This window comes from Mus musculus, chromosome 12 (assembly GCF_000001635.26).
Source record: "Mus musculus strain C57BL/6J chromosome 12, GRCm38.p6 C57BL/6J".
NCBI classification, from domain to species: domain Eukaryota; kingdom Metazoa; phylum Chordata; class Mammalia; order Rodentia; family Muridae; genus Mus; species Mus musculus.
Genome location: NC_000078.6, coordinates 111923978 through 111939709, shown reverse-complemented (window position 1 = coordinate 111939709; position 15732 = coordinate 111923978). Strand labels below are relative to the sequence as shown.

General features: G+C 51.0%; 1 pseudogene; it reads left to right on the top strand.

Moving 5' to 3' along the window:
- On the top strand, nucleotides 8573-9441 carry Gm3565 (predicted gene 3565; annotated as a pseudogene).
- The last annotated feature ends 6291 nt before the right edge of the window (nucleotides 9442-15732 follow it).

The window sequence follows — 15732 nt, the reverse complement described above, 5'->3', positions numbered from 1 at the left end:
GTTTTCCTTACAGATGGTTTGTAAGCCACCATGTGGTTGCTGGGATTGGAACTCAGGACCTTCGGGAGAGCAGTCGGCGCTCTTAACCACTGAGCCATCTCTAGTTTCTCAACCTCGGTTTTCCTATGTGTAGGATGATGAATCAGAGGGAGGGGCTGGAGTGTGTCTGTGTACTCTAAGAAGCCTCTAAACAATTAGTTTATCTGAGTAGCTAATGAGCTACTGGTTTGAGGAGACAGAGACTTGGGTCAGGGCAGGCCTGGTTTATACCTGCAAGGTCCAAGAACCATTGGATACTCCGGGAAGGCTTGACCAAGGCCCTGCCAGCCTCCTGCTCACAAGTCACCTTCCAGCCCTTGTCCTCTCGGTCTGTCCTGTCCCTTTCTATGGAGCTGTCCTCAGTAATGCTATTGCTTATGCCAGCCATGCTATGATAAGTGGTGCCTGAGGTCAGACTAGACCCTCTACTGCTGATCCTCACAAGCCCACCTGCAGGTGTTTGCAGGACCCTGGAGACCCCACCCAGCCCATTCTATCCTACCCCTGGATCTAGACATTACCATTTGGCATGCACTTCAAGTATGTAGGAGGAGCTTGGCTTGGGCTGGGCTGGGGATGGGAGGCTGCTCCCAGAACATCTGGAAACCATCACCTGCCTCTCCCATGCATACTGGAGATAACACAGCCTATTGGTTGGGAAGATGTGCATCTAAGCTGTGTTCTCAGCGGTGACTCTCAGGGAGGAGGCAGTGGTGCCTGCCTGCCCCCATCACCACCCCCACCCTGACACAGACACCACTCTCTGGAGGCCACACTCAGCTTGCTCTGGAGGGTGTGGGGTTGCAGAGTGTGTGCTGGAATGCACCTCTGTGGTTTGTGTGAAAATAGCTGTTACACACCCAGCTCAATTGAAAACAAACCTTGTTTTCAGAGTATGTACTCACTAATGGATCAAGTCTGCTAGGGTCTTAGGGAGGAAGCTGGAGGAGGTGGCCTACACCTGTGATCCTAACACTTGGGAGGTGGAGGCAGGAAGGCCTGAGGTTTAGGCCCTCTTTGTTTACACAGGGAATGCCAGGCCAGCCTTAGCTACACTTATATTAAAAAGGTACGGAGCAAGAGAGACCAGCTGGGCAAGCACTGTGCCTGGGGAATGTGATTATAGCAGGGTGCAAAAAAAGGGGGCTGGTCAGAAGGACTCAGAAGGCCTGCTGCCTAGGAAGCCATCTCTCCTCAACTCCATGCAGGCAGGCTCTGTCTCTCACAGGGCAGTGGGGCTGGGTTTCTTAGCAGGACCCAGAACGGGCCCAGGACCTCCTCAGGGTGGAGCTGGGACTCCAAATCCCTGGGTCCTCTACCTTAATCTTCCTCAGTTTCCTGAATTCCGTTAACAGCGAGCAGGCTCCACACGGGGCTGCGCCAGTCAGCAACTCTGGTCAGCCATTCCTTCCACCAAGGCTTCATCATACAAAGCCCAAGTTGGTTAGAGTTTCTGAGTGCATCTGACCATTGCAGAGTATGTGGGGGCAGGCTGTGGGGGTGGGGGTGGGTTCCTGGCAGGCCCCAAAGGTCACATCGGCCTGAGCCTCACAAAACATCAGGAAACGAAGCTCAGTCTCAGAAGCACCACAGAGGGAGAGTCTGGGGCTACTGAGGAAAACAGGCAGCAGCTGGCGGAGACCCAGCTCCTCAGCCTCTCAGTATGGCTCCAGGTCTTTGGCCTATTCCTGCCCGAGCACTATTGACTGAGCAGCCTGGGAGCGGGACCACCACTGGCCAGCTAGCTCTGCCGAGCCTCTGCAGTGGAAACATTCAAACCCAAAAACACATCGGGGAAGAATTAGCAGCAAGACCGTGAAGGTGCACTCGGAGGTTCCCAAGGCTGAGGGGAAAGAACTGTGGGTGTCAGGGGAGGCGGCCGGAGGTCATAGATGTCTCAGTAGGGGAGTCAGTACTGAAGGTGAGTCACAGATGGAGCTCAAAGGCAGGGAGAATGGCAAGAAGGGACCCTGGGAACCTAGGGTGGAAGAAGAGGTTATAGAAAAAGCAGGAGAGCAAACGTTCCCCTCCCATGAGGGTCTCTTCCCCGCCCCCCCCCCCAGTACAGCTGTAACAGCTGTGGTGGCTGGGCCTGACCGGGCTCTCCCAGGGAATGGGTGGCCTGATGGGGCTCTCCCAAGTAATGGGTGTGTTTTCAGCCAGCTACCTGGAAGGTCAGGGAAGGGTGACATGCGCACAGACAATGCGCTCACTGACTGAAGCACCAAGGACGCCCCTCCTCCCCTTAGTGCCTGGACCCAGCCTGGGCTGGGAGGCGGGGGAGCACACAGCTTTCACGCAGGACCCCGGAACAGGGGGTGCAAGTCATCGACTTTCCCTGGCCCCAGGTAGATCTGCGCGAAGTGGGCGTGCCTCCAGGACACTCTGCCAAGCCCAGAAACCGCAGATGGGGGTGACACGTGGAGGATTTGAAAACACATCAGGCGGCTTTTCGGCGTGTTTTCTAGAAGCCTTTTCACAGCCCCTAAAGGCTGACTCCTTGGTTAGGTCCCAGGGAGCCCCAGACACCAAGAGGCCAGCACTGGGTAATGGACCCCTTTTATTTCAGCTTTATCAGCTAAAAGTGATTTTACACAAAATAATGTGTCAGAGATAATTGCTCCTGGGAACGGATCCCAGTGCAGCCGGCAACCAAAGGTAAACGTGCCCATTAATGATTAAACCTCTGATGTCTCCCAAGGAACAGAGAGCTCTGGAGCGGCCCAGAAAGGAGACCCCTCCCCCAAGGTCCTGGCAGGGGCCCAGGCTGCCCTGCCTAACAGGAACTGGTTCCTGCCCAGTGGGAATAGGGAACGATCCTCCATCAAGGGAAAACCAAACACTGTCTAATTCCAGCACCCTTGATGAGGAAAAACAGGTTTCTCTTTGTCTTTTGTGGAACAGGTCGTGGCTGCCACCAGTTTGCACCTGCCTGAGGTCACGGCGAAGGTTCCGGAAGCAGAGAGACAGGTCCTACAGCTACCTTTTCCCCCTGCACTAAAGGGCCTTCTCAAGAAAGGTGCAGAAAGAGCTTGAGACAGACATAAAGAAACGTACAGCTGGTTACAGAAAACAGAGGTGGAAGCTGGGTGTGGGGTGCACCTTAATCACACGCGGGAGAGGCGGCAGGCAGCAGGAGTTCAAGGGCGACCATCACTGGCCACAGAAGGATATGGCCAGTGTTAGGTTACATGAGCCCCTGGAGAAAGGGGTGCGGGAAGAGAAGCAAGGGAGGAAAGGAAGGAGGAGACATGGGGGTGACATAAATCATGGGAGGATGCCCCCCCACACACAATGTAGTCAAGAGCTTCCAGACAGAAAAGTCTGGGCTTCTTTCCATACCAATTGTGCTACTTGTTAACTTTGAGACAGGGTCTATATAACCCAGGTTGGTCTAGAACTCCCTGTGAGGCTGAGGATAGCCTTGAACTTCTGACTCTACTGTCTTTATCTCTCCAGTGCAGCAGTTAAAGTAGTGCCCTCCATGCTTTGAGTTGCTGTACTGGGTATCAAGCAGGGGGCTTTGTGGATTCTAGGCAAGCTTTCTACCAAAGGAACTACCTCCCAGCTCTCTCGAGTTTGGGTTTTTTTTTTGTTTGTTTGTTTTTTGTTTTTTTAATACTTGTCTTATATATTAGTGTGTGTGTGTGTGTGTGTGTGCTAAAGTATGTGTGTGCACCACATGTGTTCAGGAGTCCTCAGAGTTCAGAAGAGGCATGGATCCCCTAGAAATGGAGTTATAATGGTTGTGAGCCACCTCTGGGTGCTGGGGAACAGAGCCTGGGTCCTCTTGAGGAACAGTAAGTACTCTTAACCATTTAGCTATCTCTCCAGCTCCCGTGGTTTTGCTTGGGATAGGTTCTCACTCTATAGCCAGGCTGGCCCGGACCTCACCAGAGAGCCAGTCAACTTTGGGACCCATGACAATCTTCTTATCTATGTCTCCTGAGTTCAGGGGTTTATAGGCATGAGCCACCATGTCAAAGACTTTGTCATAGGATGTCACTTAGCCTCAGTTTCCTCATCCCGAACATGGGGACAGTACCACTGACCTCAAGGTCATCAGGAGGCCTATTGTGGTGATGCGTGACAAACCCTTAGCGGTGGTAGATGCTGCCTCGTCAAGTGCTCAGTCTCAGGGAACTGTAGTTACTTTGTATTATGATCATGACCGGAGAGGTCTGCTCCTTTGCAAGATCCTTGTCCAGCCTTAACCTCCTGGTGTGTCTTGGTGTTTGATTGTAGCTTGATGGTGGACAGGGTTCATGGTCAGTATTTGGGGCTGACCATGGAGAGGTGGAAGCTGGAACAGGAACTCTCAGCCAACATATAGTTTTTACACCATAAGGCACGTTCCTTTCTTAGGTATCATTCATTCATTCATTCATTCATGTGCTTGTTTTTAGAGAATGGTCTTACACAGTCCAGGCTGTTCTTGAGCTTGCTCTGTAGCTGAGCATGACCTTAAACTGGAACCTCTGCCTCCCAAGACCTGGGTTTAGAAGTGGACACCACCACAATGTATTTGTCAGTTCCTTATTTGGTTGTGGGGACAACACCAGGACTTCAAGTGCGCTAAGCACACACTCTACCACTGAGCTGTATTCCCAGCTCCCAAACTGTACCCAAAGTGTAAAAGTGGACCGTTTTTATTATATCACAAGGTCACGTGATCTGTCACTACTTCCTAATGCCACCATTTTCAGGGTGGAAAAGATGTGTCCGCCATACCTGTCAGCACTCAAGCATGCCCTCTCCCCACGGTCCTCAGCACCTGCTAACTCTCTGTCTTTATGAATTTGTCTCTTCTGGATAATTGATATAAATGGTGTTAGAAACTATGGTGGGTTGGTTTGTTTCTGTCTTTGATAGAAATCTCCCTCCCACCCCTAAACCCCAGGCAGGTTCTCACTATGCGGCCCTGGCTGGCCTGGAACGACTAAGTAGACCAGGCTGGCCTTGAATTCACAGAGACCCTTCTGCTTCTGTCTCCTGAGTGCTAGGATTAAAGGCGTGCTCCACTGCACCTGGCCCAAGGTCAATTTCTGAAAGTCAGTTCTTCCTTCCACACAGTCACTGGGGATTGAGTCGGGCTTGGCTGCAGGCATCTTGACCTCACAGCCACTTCACCAGCCCTCGGATTTCATTATAGCATTTTCAGACATACTTTGTTTTTGTTGGTCCTCCCCCCATCCCCCACCCTTGAGCTAACTATAAATAAATATTAAAGGTCAAATGGCAGCATGCATTAGTTAACCTTTTGCTGAATCAGAGTGTACATTGAGAATAGGGCTCACCTTCCCATAGATTATGTTTGCAGCTGTCCACTAGCCTCTCTCTCTGGAGTACCCTGATTTGCATGTTCTGGATTCTCCCTTGGACAAGTCTTGTCCTGTCTTCCCATTGAGAACTGGCAGGAGCTGGTGGAGAGCTTCCAACACGGGCTGTGCTTCTGAAAGCATCCTAGCTCCCTAAGTAAAGTCTGGACATCACAGGTGTAGTCTGTGGGAAAGAGCTGACAGGCCTGGGCTGTGGCCCTGGCTTCCTTCCAGCAGGCTCTGCCCATCCGCAGGTCCCTAGCAGGGAATGACCCTCACTGTCCTGTAGAAGACCTGGCTGAGCTGTTCTGAGTAGCTGAGTGGCTAAGTGCTTATCTGACTACTCTAATCAGAGCTCACCTGATGACCCCAGAGTTGCACTTACCCACGATACCAGGCCATCTTCCATTAAAACCCTGAAGCCTACCCTGAGGGGCTTCAACATCCAGGTGTCCATCTGCTCCCGCTTAGCTGGCTCTGTCCAGCTAAGGACGCGATGGCACTGTGGAGGTGAAGGTAAACTGAATCCCTTCCTAAGGGAGAAGAGGTGAATTGTTGAGGGGAGATCGACAGGGAAGAGACAAATAGCCAGCAGTCGGATAGGAGAGGAGAGCCAGCAGATTTGGGTGACCCTACTCCACTTGGGTGCTGGAAAGGGTGTCAGGTGCCCCAAGACAAGCCCACACTCTCCTTATTGTTCATTGACTTCCAGTCCAGCGCATGGATCAGAGGGAAAGGGTAGCTGTGAGAGAGGAGGAACGGGGTAACAGGATGACCAGCAGGACGGAGCTGAAGGCCACAGGAAGGAAGCGTGGTGGACAGGAGGGGCTATTACACTCAGGAGGAGGAGCCTGGAGCTGGTGCCACGCCTCTGAAGGGCGGGCTCCTACTAGCTACACCCATGAAGGCCATGTTCCAGGTCCTAGTCCAGAAAAGCTGGGCACCAATACAGACCCTAGGAAGCCAGGGAGCAAGACCTTCAGCCTGGAGTGCCTCCCACCACTTAACTCCTCCCACTTCCCCGGTATTTAGGAAGAGGTATCCGAGGAACCTTTTAGGGCTCCTTCCACACACATTCCACGTCCTGCCTCTGCTTTACCATCTGGCTCTCCCTGTCAGTGAGGCTTTTTCCCCAGGAGGAGACTCAGAACCCTGCATCTGACTTCTAAAGCAGGAAGAAAGACTGGGGACAGCTGCCAACATAATATAGGAACAGCTCCGGCCCTCCCAGTGGCTCCAGCCACTTGCTGGCACACACCTGGGATTCTGTGTCATTAACTGCTGGTTCCTCTGACCAGCTAGTGTTCAGGGGTGCGCTGAACCATCAGAAAGGAGGGCCTGCATAGCAGATAGTCAGAGCCAGTCACAAGCTTGAGGTGGGTAAGCTAGGAAGTCCATCCATGTGTGACAAGGAGAGCGGACGACTAGGTATAGGGTGACCAAAAACTGGGACACAGAAGGTGATGTGGCCCTGGGGGTGGGGGGCAGCACAGGATTTCATGGACAGAGTTCAAAATGGCAGATGTCAGAGGTTCTGAGGTGTAGAGCATTCGGCAGGGTTCTGTGTGGAGCAGGAATCCAACTGAACAACCCTTGCCAATTTACATGTGGTCAGGTCCCTGGGGATGCCTTAGAGCTGGGCGTGCAGTGGGTTAAGGGCCAACCAGTAGCTTCAGTGACTCTGGAGTGTTGATCCAGGACAGGCCTGAGATTCCATTCAAAGAGGTTAGAGGCCCAACTCGGTGTCCCACATATTTGTCTATCTGGCCAGGCAAGATTCAGGTATCCTCTGAAGCCAGCCCTAGTGGAGGCATGCAGGAAGGGAGGTGAGCTTGCAGTGAAGGGGTTAAGCAGATGGTGAGGGAAGGAGGGAGGAAGAGAAGGGGGGAGGAGGGGAGGGAGGGAGAGAGGGGACAGAGAGGGAGGGAGGCTGGGAGGCAGAGAGAGCCTTAGAAGTCCTACATCTAGAAAAAGCTCGACCTTCTGCTGTGACTCCCTCTCTTGATGTTCAGGGATTAGAAGCAGGGACAAAGAACCAGGAAGAAGCAGAAAGAAGGTCAGACCTTATCCTGCAGGCAGTCGGGAGCCAGCGGCTTTCAGCTTGGCCTGATCTGATTTGGGTTTGGGCAGGATGCTGTTGGACATTCCGGAAGAGTGGAACCCAGACAGAAAATTCAGTGAATGACAATGATGCCAGTGTACAGGAATACAGTCCTATGTACAGTGTACAGGAATATGGTCCTATGTACAGTGTACAGGAATACAGTCCTATGCTTGCAAGAACTAGGGGGATACTGCACAGGGTCAGGATCACAGAAAAGCTGCAGGGCCTGGTACATACCCAGGACACCACGTTCCATGATGCTCAGGGATGGAGCACACTGTCTCTTACACACACGCATACACACACACACACACACACACACACACACACACACACACACACACACTTTCCTGAGATGCTCAGCTGAAGCAATGTTGCTGGACTCCCCAGAAGCCATCTGTGTAGATACCCCCTCAATGGCCTGGTGCCCAGGCTACTTCAGTCACCTAGACATCTGAATTCCATGTGGCGCCAACTGCAGGGCACACAGTTGTGTCCTCCGGATGCCTGCCATGCTGCTCCCTCCCCTTGCTGCCTTAGAATCTCACCTGTAGCGGTAGCTCCCAGTCTTCCAGAGATCCAGATCTCAGTTGTGATTAAACCAAAGACCTACTTTAAGGCACCTCGCTTGGCTTGCTGCCTGCCGATGCGTCTCTCCCTGCACCACTGGTCCAGCCTCCTGGCCTCCTGAGTCTTGGCTTCCCTAGCTATTGACCGAGAAGACAATGGCAGGTCTCTGAGGTCCTTCCTCACTTCCACTCCTGCACAGTGAGAAGTATCAAGACCTTGAAGGGTCACAGAGGGGGACAGATAAAGGGGGAAGACAGACATGTGCAGGAAGCCACACTGTGACAATGGGGATTGGAGGTCAGTAAGGACATCAACATTGCTCCATGGGGTTGAAGATGTGGCTCAGTGGGTAGGAGCAATCACGGCTTGCGCTGGCTACTCCCCACCTCCTCCTCAGACAGTCTATGCAGCCCTGGCTCTCCTGTAGACCAGGCTGGCCTTGGACTCAGAGATCCACCTGCCTCTGCCTCCTGAGTGCTGGGATTAAAGGTGTGTGCCACCACTGCCTGGTTTATAGGGTCATTTAAGAATAAGAAACTTGAGCCATTGCAGTGCATTGAGCTCCATAGAGACAGCATCAGGGCAAATGAAAGCCAGAGCACTGGATGACTCTGTGCCTCAAGGAGGAAAATCAACTAAACATGGGCAAAGGAGATCCTAAGAAGCACAGAGGCAAAATGTCCTCATATGCATTCTTTGTGCAAACCTACTGGGAGGAGCACAAGAAGAAGCACCCGGATGCTTCTGTCAACTTCTCAGAGCTCTCCAAGAAGTGCTCAGAGAGGTGGAAGACCAAGGCTGCTAAAGAAAAGGGGAAATGTGAAGATATGGCAAAGGCTGACAAGGCTCGTTATGAAAGAGAAATGAAAACCTACATCCCCCCCAAAAGGAAAGACCAAAAAGAAGTTCAAGGACCCCAATGCATCCAAGAGGCCTCCTTCGGCCTTCTTCTTGTTCTGTTCTGAGTACCGCCCCAAAATCAAAGGCGAGCATCCTGGCTTATCCATTGGTGATGTTGCAAAGAAACTAGGAGAAATGTGGAACAACACTGCAGCAGATGACAAGCAGTCCTATGAGAAGAAGGCTGCCAAGCTGAAGGAGAAGTACGAGAAGGATATTGCTGCCTACAGAGCTAAAGAAAAACCTGATGCAGCAAAAAAGGGGGTGGTCAAGGCTGAAAGGCAAAAAAAGAAGGAAGAGGAAGATGAGAATGAAGAGGATGAGGAAGAGGAGGAAAACGACGATGATGAATAAGTTGGTTCTACTGCAGTTTTTTTCTTGTCTATAAAGCATTTAACCCCCCTGTACACAACCCACCCTTTTAAAGAAAATAAGGCTGTGTGAGATTTGTTTTTAAACTGTCAGTTTTTTGTATAGTTAACACACTACCGAATGTGTCTTTAGATAGCCCTGTCCTGGTGGTATTTTTCAATAGTCACTAACCTTGCCTGGTACAGTCTGAGGGTTATAAATTGGCATGGAAATTTAAAGCAGGTTCTTGTTGGTGCACAGCATAGATTAGTTATATATGGGGACAGCAGTTTGTTTTATTATTTTTTTGGTCTTATTTTTGGTTTTTTTTTTCATCTTCAGTTGTCTCTGATGCAGCTTATGCGAAGAAGATAATTGTTCTGTTAACTGAATACTACTCTGTAATTGCAAAAAAAAATGTGGCTGTTTTGTTGACATTCTGAATGCTTCTAAGTAAATACAGGGTTTTTTTTTAATAGAAGAAGAAGGAGGAGGAGGAGGAGGAGAAGGAGGAGGGGGGAGGGGGAGGGGGAGGGGGAGGGGAGAGGAGGGGAGGAGGGAGGGGGAGAGGGAGAGGAAGAGGAAGAAGGAACTTCAGCTGAGAACATGCTCCCACCAGATTGGCCTGTGGGAGTTGTCTTGATTGGTGATTGATGTGCCGCACTGTGGCAGTGCCCTCTGGGTTGGTGGTCCTGCATGCTGTGCGTGCTGCAAGAAAGCAAGGGAAGGGAGCAGTGAGCAGAACTTCTGCATGGCCTCTGCATCAGCTCCTGGGTGCCTTCCCTCAGAGATGCGCCGGCGCCTGACAGTTTTAAGCTGAAACAAACCTCTTCTTCCTCAAGCCACTTTTCGTTAAGGTGTTCATTGCAGTAACAAAAACCTAAGGCACTGCTCAAACATGAGGGCCTGAGTTCAGATGTTAGCACCCACGTGAAGAAGAAATGCCAGGATGACTGCACAAGCACCTATAGCTCCGACCTCGGAGAAGGGGAGCAGAGGCAAGAGGAGCTTACAGCCTACTCCAGGTCAGTGGGAAACCTTGCCTCAAAGGAATAAAGTGAAAACTGTCATAGTAGGGCACCTAATGTTCTCCTCTGGCTGCTACACAGTCACATGTACCTGTAAACACACATACAGAGACACACGAATGCACACATATACACACTTATATACACAAACACACATGCACACACATGCACACACAGACACATACACATATACATACACACACATGCACACAGACACACACAGACACACAGAGACACACAGAGACACATACATATACACACACATAGACACACATGCACACATATACACACAGACACACATACACATATACATACACACACATGCACACATACACACACAGACACACATATACACACAGAGACACATACATATACACACACATAGACACACATGCACACATATACACACAGACACACACACAGACACACATACACACATGTATACACACACATATACACACACACACACAAACAGAGACATACACGCACGCACGCGCGCGCGCACACACACACATACACACACACACACACACACGTACACACACATGCTTGAAGGATGTGATAGTACAGAGCTGGGGTTGCTACAATCTCCTCTCCCCCAGGCGCTGTCTGCATGACTGAATGAATCAAGTTGTCATTAGTAGCAGCTACCAAACCGTGTGAAGTACAGAGGCTGACATGCTGTAGCCTGCTGTCTGGCACTACTCTCCTGTCCTCCGTCTACAAATGAAGTGACTGAGGCTCCGAGTTGTGAAAGTCACTGCGAGTGTCGTAGGAGTGTAGGCCCGGAGGGGCCAGGTGGGCAAGGTGGGGAAAACCCCTCCCTGCAGCCTTTGGCAGTCAGCTGTCCCCACCTGGAACCTGAGAGTGAAGTCCTTTAGAGACTTGCCTTTCCACCCTAAACCGGTTGCCCTGGCCTAAACCGTATACCCTTCCCTCTGGCCAGCACTGTTTGGAATAGGCAGCACAGTCGTAGGTGGCCCAGGAACAGCTGCTTAAGGAAGAGAGTAAGCAAGAGAATGCCTAAGTCGGACCTTCAGGGCCAAGTTGATAATAAAGAGGCAGAGAGCAAGCCATCAACAGCGGGAACAGAGGCTGGGATGGGGCTACCAAGGATGTGACCGGGCATGTGGGGGCAACAGACTTGGAATAGGCAGGACCAGCTCTGATAGCCAGAGTAGGAACATGGAGAAGCCAGGAACATGGAGAACAAGGAACTGAACAGATCCCTTCCAAACCTGCATTCCTGAGGGGCTCTGAGGCAGACTCTGGCAGGGGTATTAGGCAGGGTATAGAACAGTGGTTCTCAACCTGTGGGTCTCGACCCCTTTGGGTCAAATACCCTTTCATAGGGGTTGCCTAAGACCATCAGAAAACACAGATGTTTATATTACTAATTCATAACAGCAACAAAACTACAGTTACAAAGTAGCAACAAAAATAACTTTATGGTGGTGGGGTTGAGGGTCACTACAACATGAAGAAATGTATTAAAGGGTCCCAGCATGAGGAAGGTTGCCAACCACTGGGGAAAGAGATCCAAGTACCATTTACTTTGCCTGTGGAACTAACCTTTCTGGGGCAGCACAGTGAGTGACCTAGCTACAACCAAGGCCATCAGTAATAGCCAAGATGGCCAGAGGGACAAAGATGGAGGCAGCATACAAAAGAGCCAGTGCCACAATGAGCCTCTCCTCACTGCTGGCCAGCAGAGACCAAGTCCCACCCCACCCTACCCCCCGGCTTCCCCCCCAGAAGAAGTGCTCACTCTTACAGCCACTAAACAGATTGCTCCTCCCTGGCCAGCAGGCCCAGGGCCAGAGCTTCCAGCCCAGCTCAAGTGAATCCTCAGCCCACCTCTTGATGCCTGGCACAGGCTGCACCATTGGCCTTAAGCCAGCTTGTTTGATAGAGGAACCACAGGCATAGATGAAGGAACCCTGGGGCTGCTGTGCAGCCTCAGAAGGCAGCTGTGGGGCATCTCCAGGCCTCTGTGTCCATGTGATTGAGGGTGCCCACCCAGAGACTGCAAGGAGCTCACAGGGCAGAGGAGGAAGACTTAGGCAGCACATCTGAGAACATGTCAGAACTATCTGACATGTTCACACAGCCTTTAAGAAAGTCACAAGGTGGGTGGAGAGGTGCCTAGGCTTCCAACAGGAATGCTTTGCAGCCCTTCCAAAGCTGGTCTGCTGGTCTCCTTCAAGCCACTTCAGTGTGTTGGCCTCCTTGGGCATTGCAGTTCATCTCTGGGCTTTGGAGACTGGATGCCATGTGACCCAGGGAAGGAGCATAATCCTATCACATTCCCAGCGTTCCCCGTGAGGCGCTCTGCAGCCCGTGCTCAGCATGGAGGCTAGGAAGCAGCCCCCATCCTTTCCGAGGTACCCATCTCTTCCAGGTTGCTTCCTCTGAGATGAGAGAGGCAGCATTGTTTCTAGAAGGTTCCAGCAAGGGAGAAAGAGGTTTCAAGTTCCTGTCAAGAGCCCCCAAAGCACTTGGCAGGCAGCTCAGAGCTACCCCAGAGGCCTAATTACAGAAAACAGTAACATGGCGTTCCTGCATAAGGCTTGCTAGGGCAGGCACATACACCTACCACAATCACAAATCGGGACACACTAAGCCACCAAAATGTGAGCTGTTAGAACCCCAGGTTCTGTGGTCAGTGGCCTAGGTTTGAGGCCACTTCAGCCCTGTGCCTTCAAACAAGTTGCTTAACCTCTCTGATTCGGGTCACTCTCCTCAGCAGCAGGGATACCAACCACAGTGTCTTCCTTTAGGAAGTAGGGTTTCCCAAGTTAGTAAGGAAAGAAACAAGGCCCCCAGTAAAAGCAAATAAACTGGGTCTGGAGAGATGGCTCAATGGTTAAAAGCACTGGCTGCTCTTCCTAGAGGATGTGGGTTCGATTCCCAGGACCCACATCACAGTCCACAGCTGTCTATAACTTCAGTTCCAGGGGACGAGCAGGTCTCTGTGTACAGGGATGAAGAAAAGACACTTCATGGGGGATTGGAATAGTTTCTGCGGGGCAGCTGGTTAAGCCCACCAGGTCTGACCCTAGGGCCTGTGCCTCTCGCTCTCTCCCTTGTCTGTACTATACTGGTCTGTCCTGGGTGTTACAGACACGCAGACCTCCAAACTCAGCCATCCCAGAGCTAACATGCCACGTTGGCTGCCCTGGGAGCCTAATACAAGGAAATGACTAAGGGCAGAGGGCATAGCCAAGGAGAAGCAGGGTGCAGCATTTCTGGCTCAGCAGGAGGAATCTCACCTAGTCTTCCTCATATGGGTCATTATTTGGCAACAGGTTAGGTGGCCTTTGTATACCAGTATGGAGGAATAAGGCACCGTCTGAGGCACTCCTCAGGCATGGGCTGAATAGCTGAACTTCACACTCTCAATACTCTCATCTCTGTAAGCAAAGCCCAGCGGAGCCTCAGTGTGCATGCACTTGGCCTGAGAGCTTGGATCACAGATGCCTTCTCCTTCTTTTCTGCCGGGTGAGCTGTTCCCCTGACAGCTAATGGGTACCCAGGCCTCCTCAGAGATACAGCCCAGCCAGCCACTGCTCCCACAGATGGGAACCTGGGCACGAGTCAGAAGACCAGGGGCAGACACATGTGCTCTGTGTCTTCTCAGGATAGGTAGGACATAAACTTGGTTCTCCCCCCGCAAGCTGACAGAGTTGACGAGGTGGCCGATGCACTGGTGATTTGGCAGGCAAATGCATCTGACCCACTTCCTGTCCAGACACTGAGAGTGGGACCCTGAGCAGGGGTGGGGTGGGGTGGGGGGGTCACACATGAGAACCAGGCAGGCTTTTCTGCCCCGGAGGAGGGGTTCTTGGCCACTGGGATTTGTACCTGTACCTTGGACACTGATCACAGTTGTACATTCATGACAAGCATGCAAGTGTTCCAAAATATGTACCATTAAACATCAAATCCGTTAGGATATGGGGAGAGGGAGACATTGTGCAAGAAAGGGAAGGATTTCATATTTCAGTGCATTGGACACTGATGGTAAGTTTTCCCTCCTGCCTTTAACTTATTTGGGAATTGGCCCTAGGGCAACTTAGGCAAACACTTTACTACTGAGCTTTTTTTTTTTCCTTTTATTTTATTTTATTTTTAATTACATTTATTTATGGGGGGGGCATTCCATGTTCTGTGTGTGGAGGTCAGTTCTCTCCTTCCACCATGTGGGTCTCAGAGACAGAACTCAGGTTATCAGGCTTGGAAGGAAGCAGCTGAACCCATTAAGCCATCTCACCAGCATCCCAGGCCTTTTTTTACTAAAAATTATGAGAAAATGTCTAAGTTGCTGTCTTAGTCAGGGTCTCTATTCTTGTTCAAAATATCATGACCAAGCAGCAAGTTGGGGAGGAAAGGGTTAATTCAGCTTACACTTCCACATTGCTGTTCATCACCAAAGGAAGTCAGGACTGGAACTCAAGCAGGGCAGGAAGCAGGAGCTGATGCAGAGGCCATGGAGGGATGTTCTTTACTGGCTTGCTTCCCCTGGCTTGCTCAACTTGCTTTCTTATAGAACCCAGGACTACCAGCCTAGAGATGGCACCACCCACAAGGGGCCCTCCCCGATTGATCACTAATTGAGAAAATGTCTTACAGTTGGATCTCATGGAGGTATTTCCTCATGGGAGGTTCCTCCCTCTGTGATAACTGCATCTTGTGTCAAGTTCACACCCAAAGCCAGCCAGTGCAGATGCCTATGCCGACCTTGATCTTGCCCTGTACTTCAGGAAGGTCTTAAACTTGAGATCCTGACTCAGTTTCCAAGAAGTTGAGATTATAGTACTGTATGTCCAGAGCCAGGTCTCAACGGCTCCCTCCTTTAGGCGAGGTCAGACCTAGGGCAAGCACTCTACCATTGGGCTATAGCCCCAGACAGAGAATTTCTGTAGATTCTTCTATCTCCCTGTCACATCTTGCCCTACAAACGCTGGGGTTACACATTCCTACCAAATCCTGTTTATATGGGTTCTGGAGACTCACACTCAAGACTTCCTGCTTTAGGACAAGTGCTTAGTCCAATGAGCTTCGCCCAGGCCTTCTTCTTTGTAAGATAGAGTCTCCCTGTGTAGCCTTGGTTCCCCTGAAATTGGTGGCAACCTTCTTACCTCTGCCTCTCAAGAGCTGGGATGACAGGCATGAACCACCATGCCCAGCTCACATTCACCACTTGAATGGCTATCTCGTTATTTCCGATTTGGGATTATTATTATGGTCCAAGATGCTATGAGCCTATGGGTCTGGCTGTGAGTGGTTTACTGCTCAAGGGTAAGTGAGTAGCAGCGGGACCAAACACACAAGCACATGACTTAATATAAGAAAAGACCTGACTTCTTGTGAGAGGGATGAGCCACTTTGTGTTCCTGCCCCCGTCTAAGGGCTCCAGGGG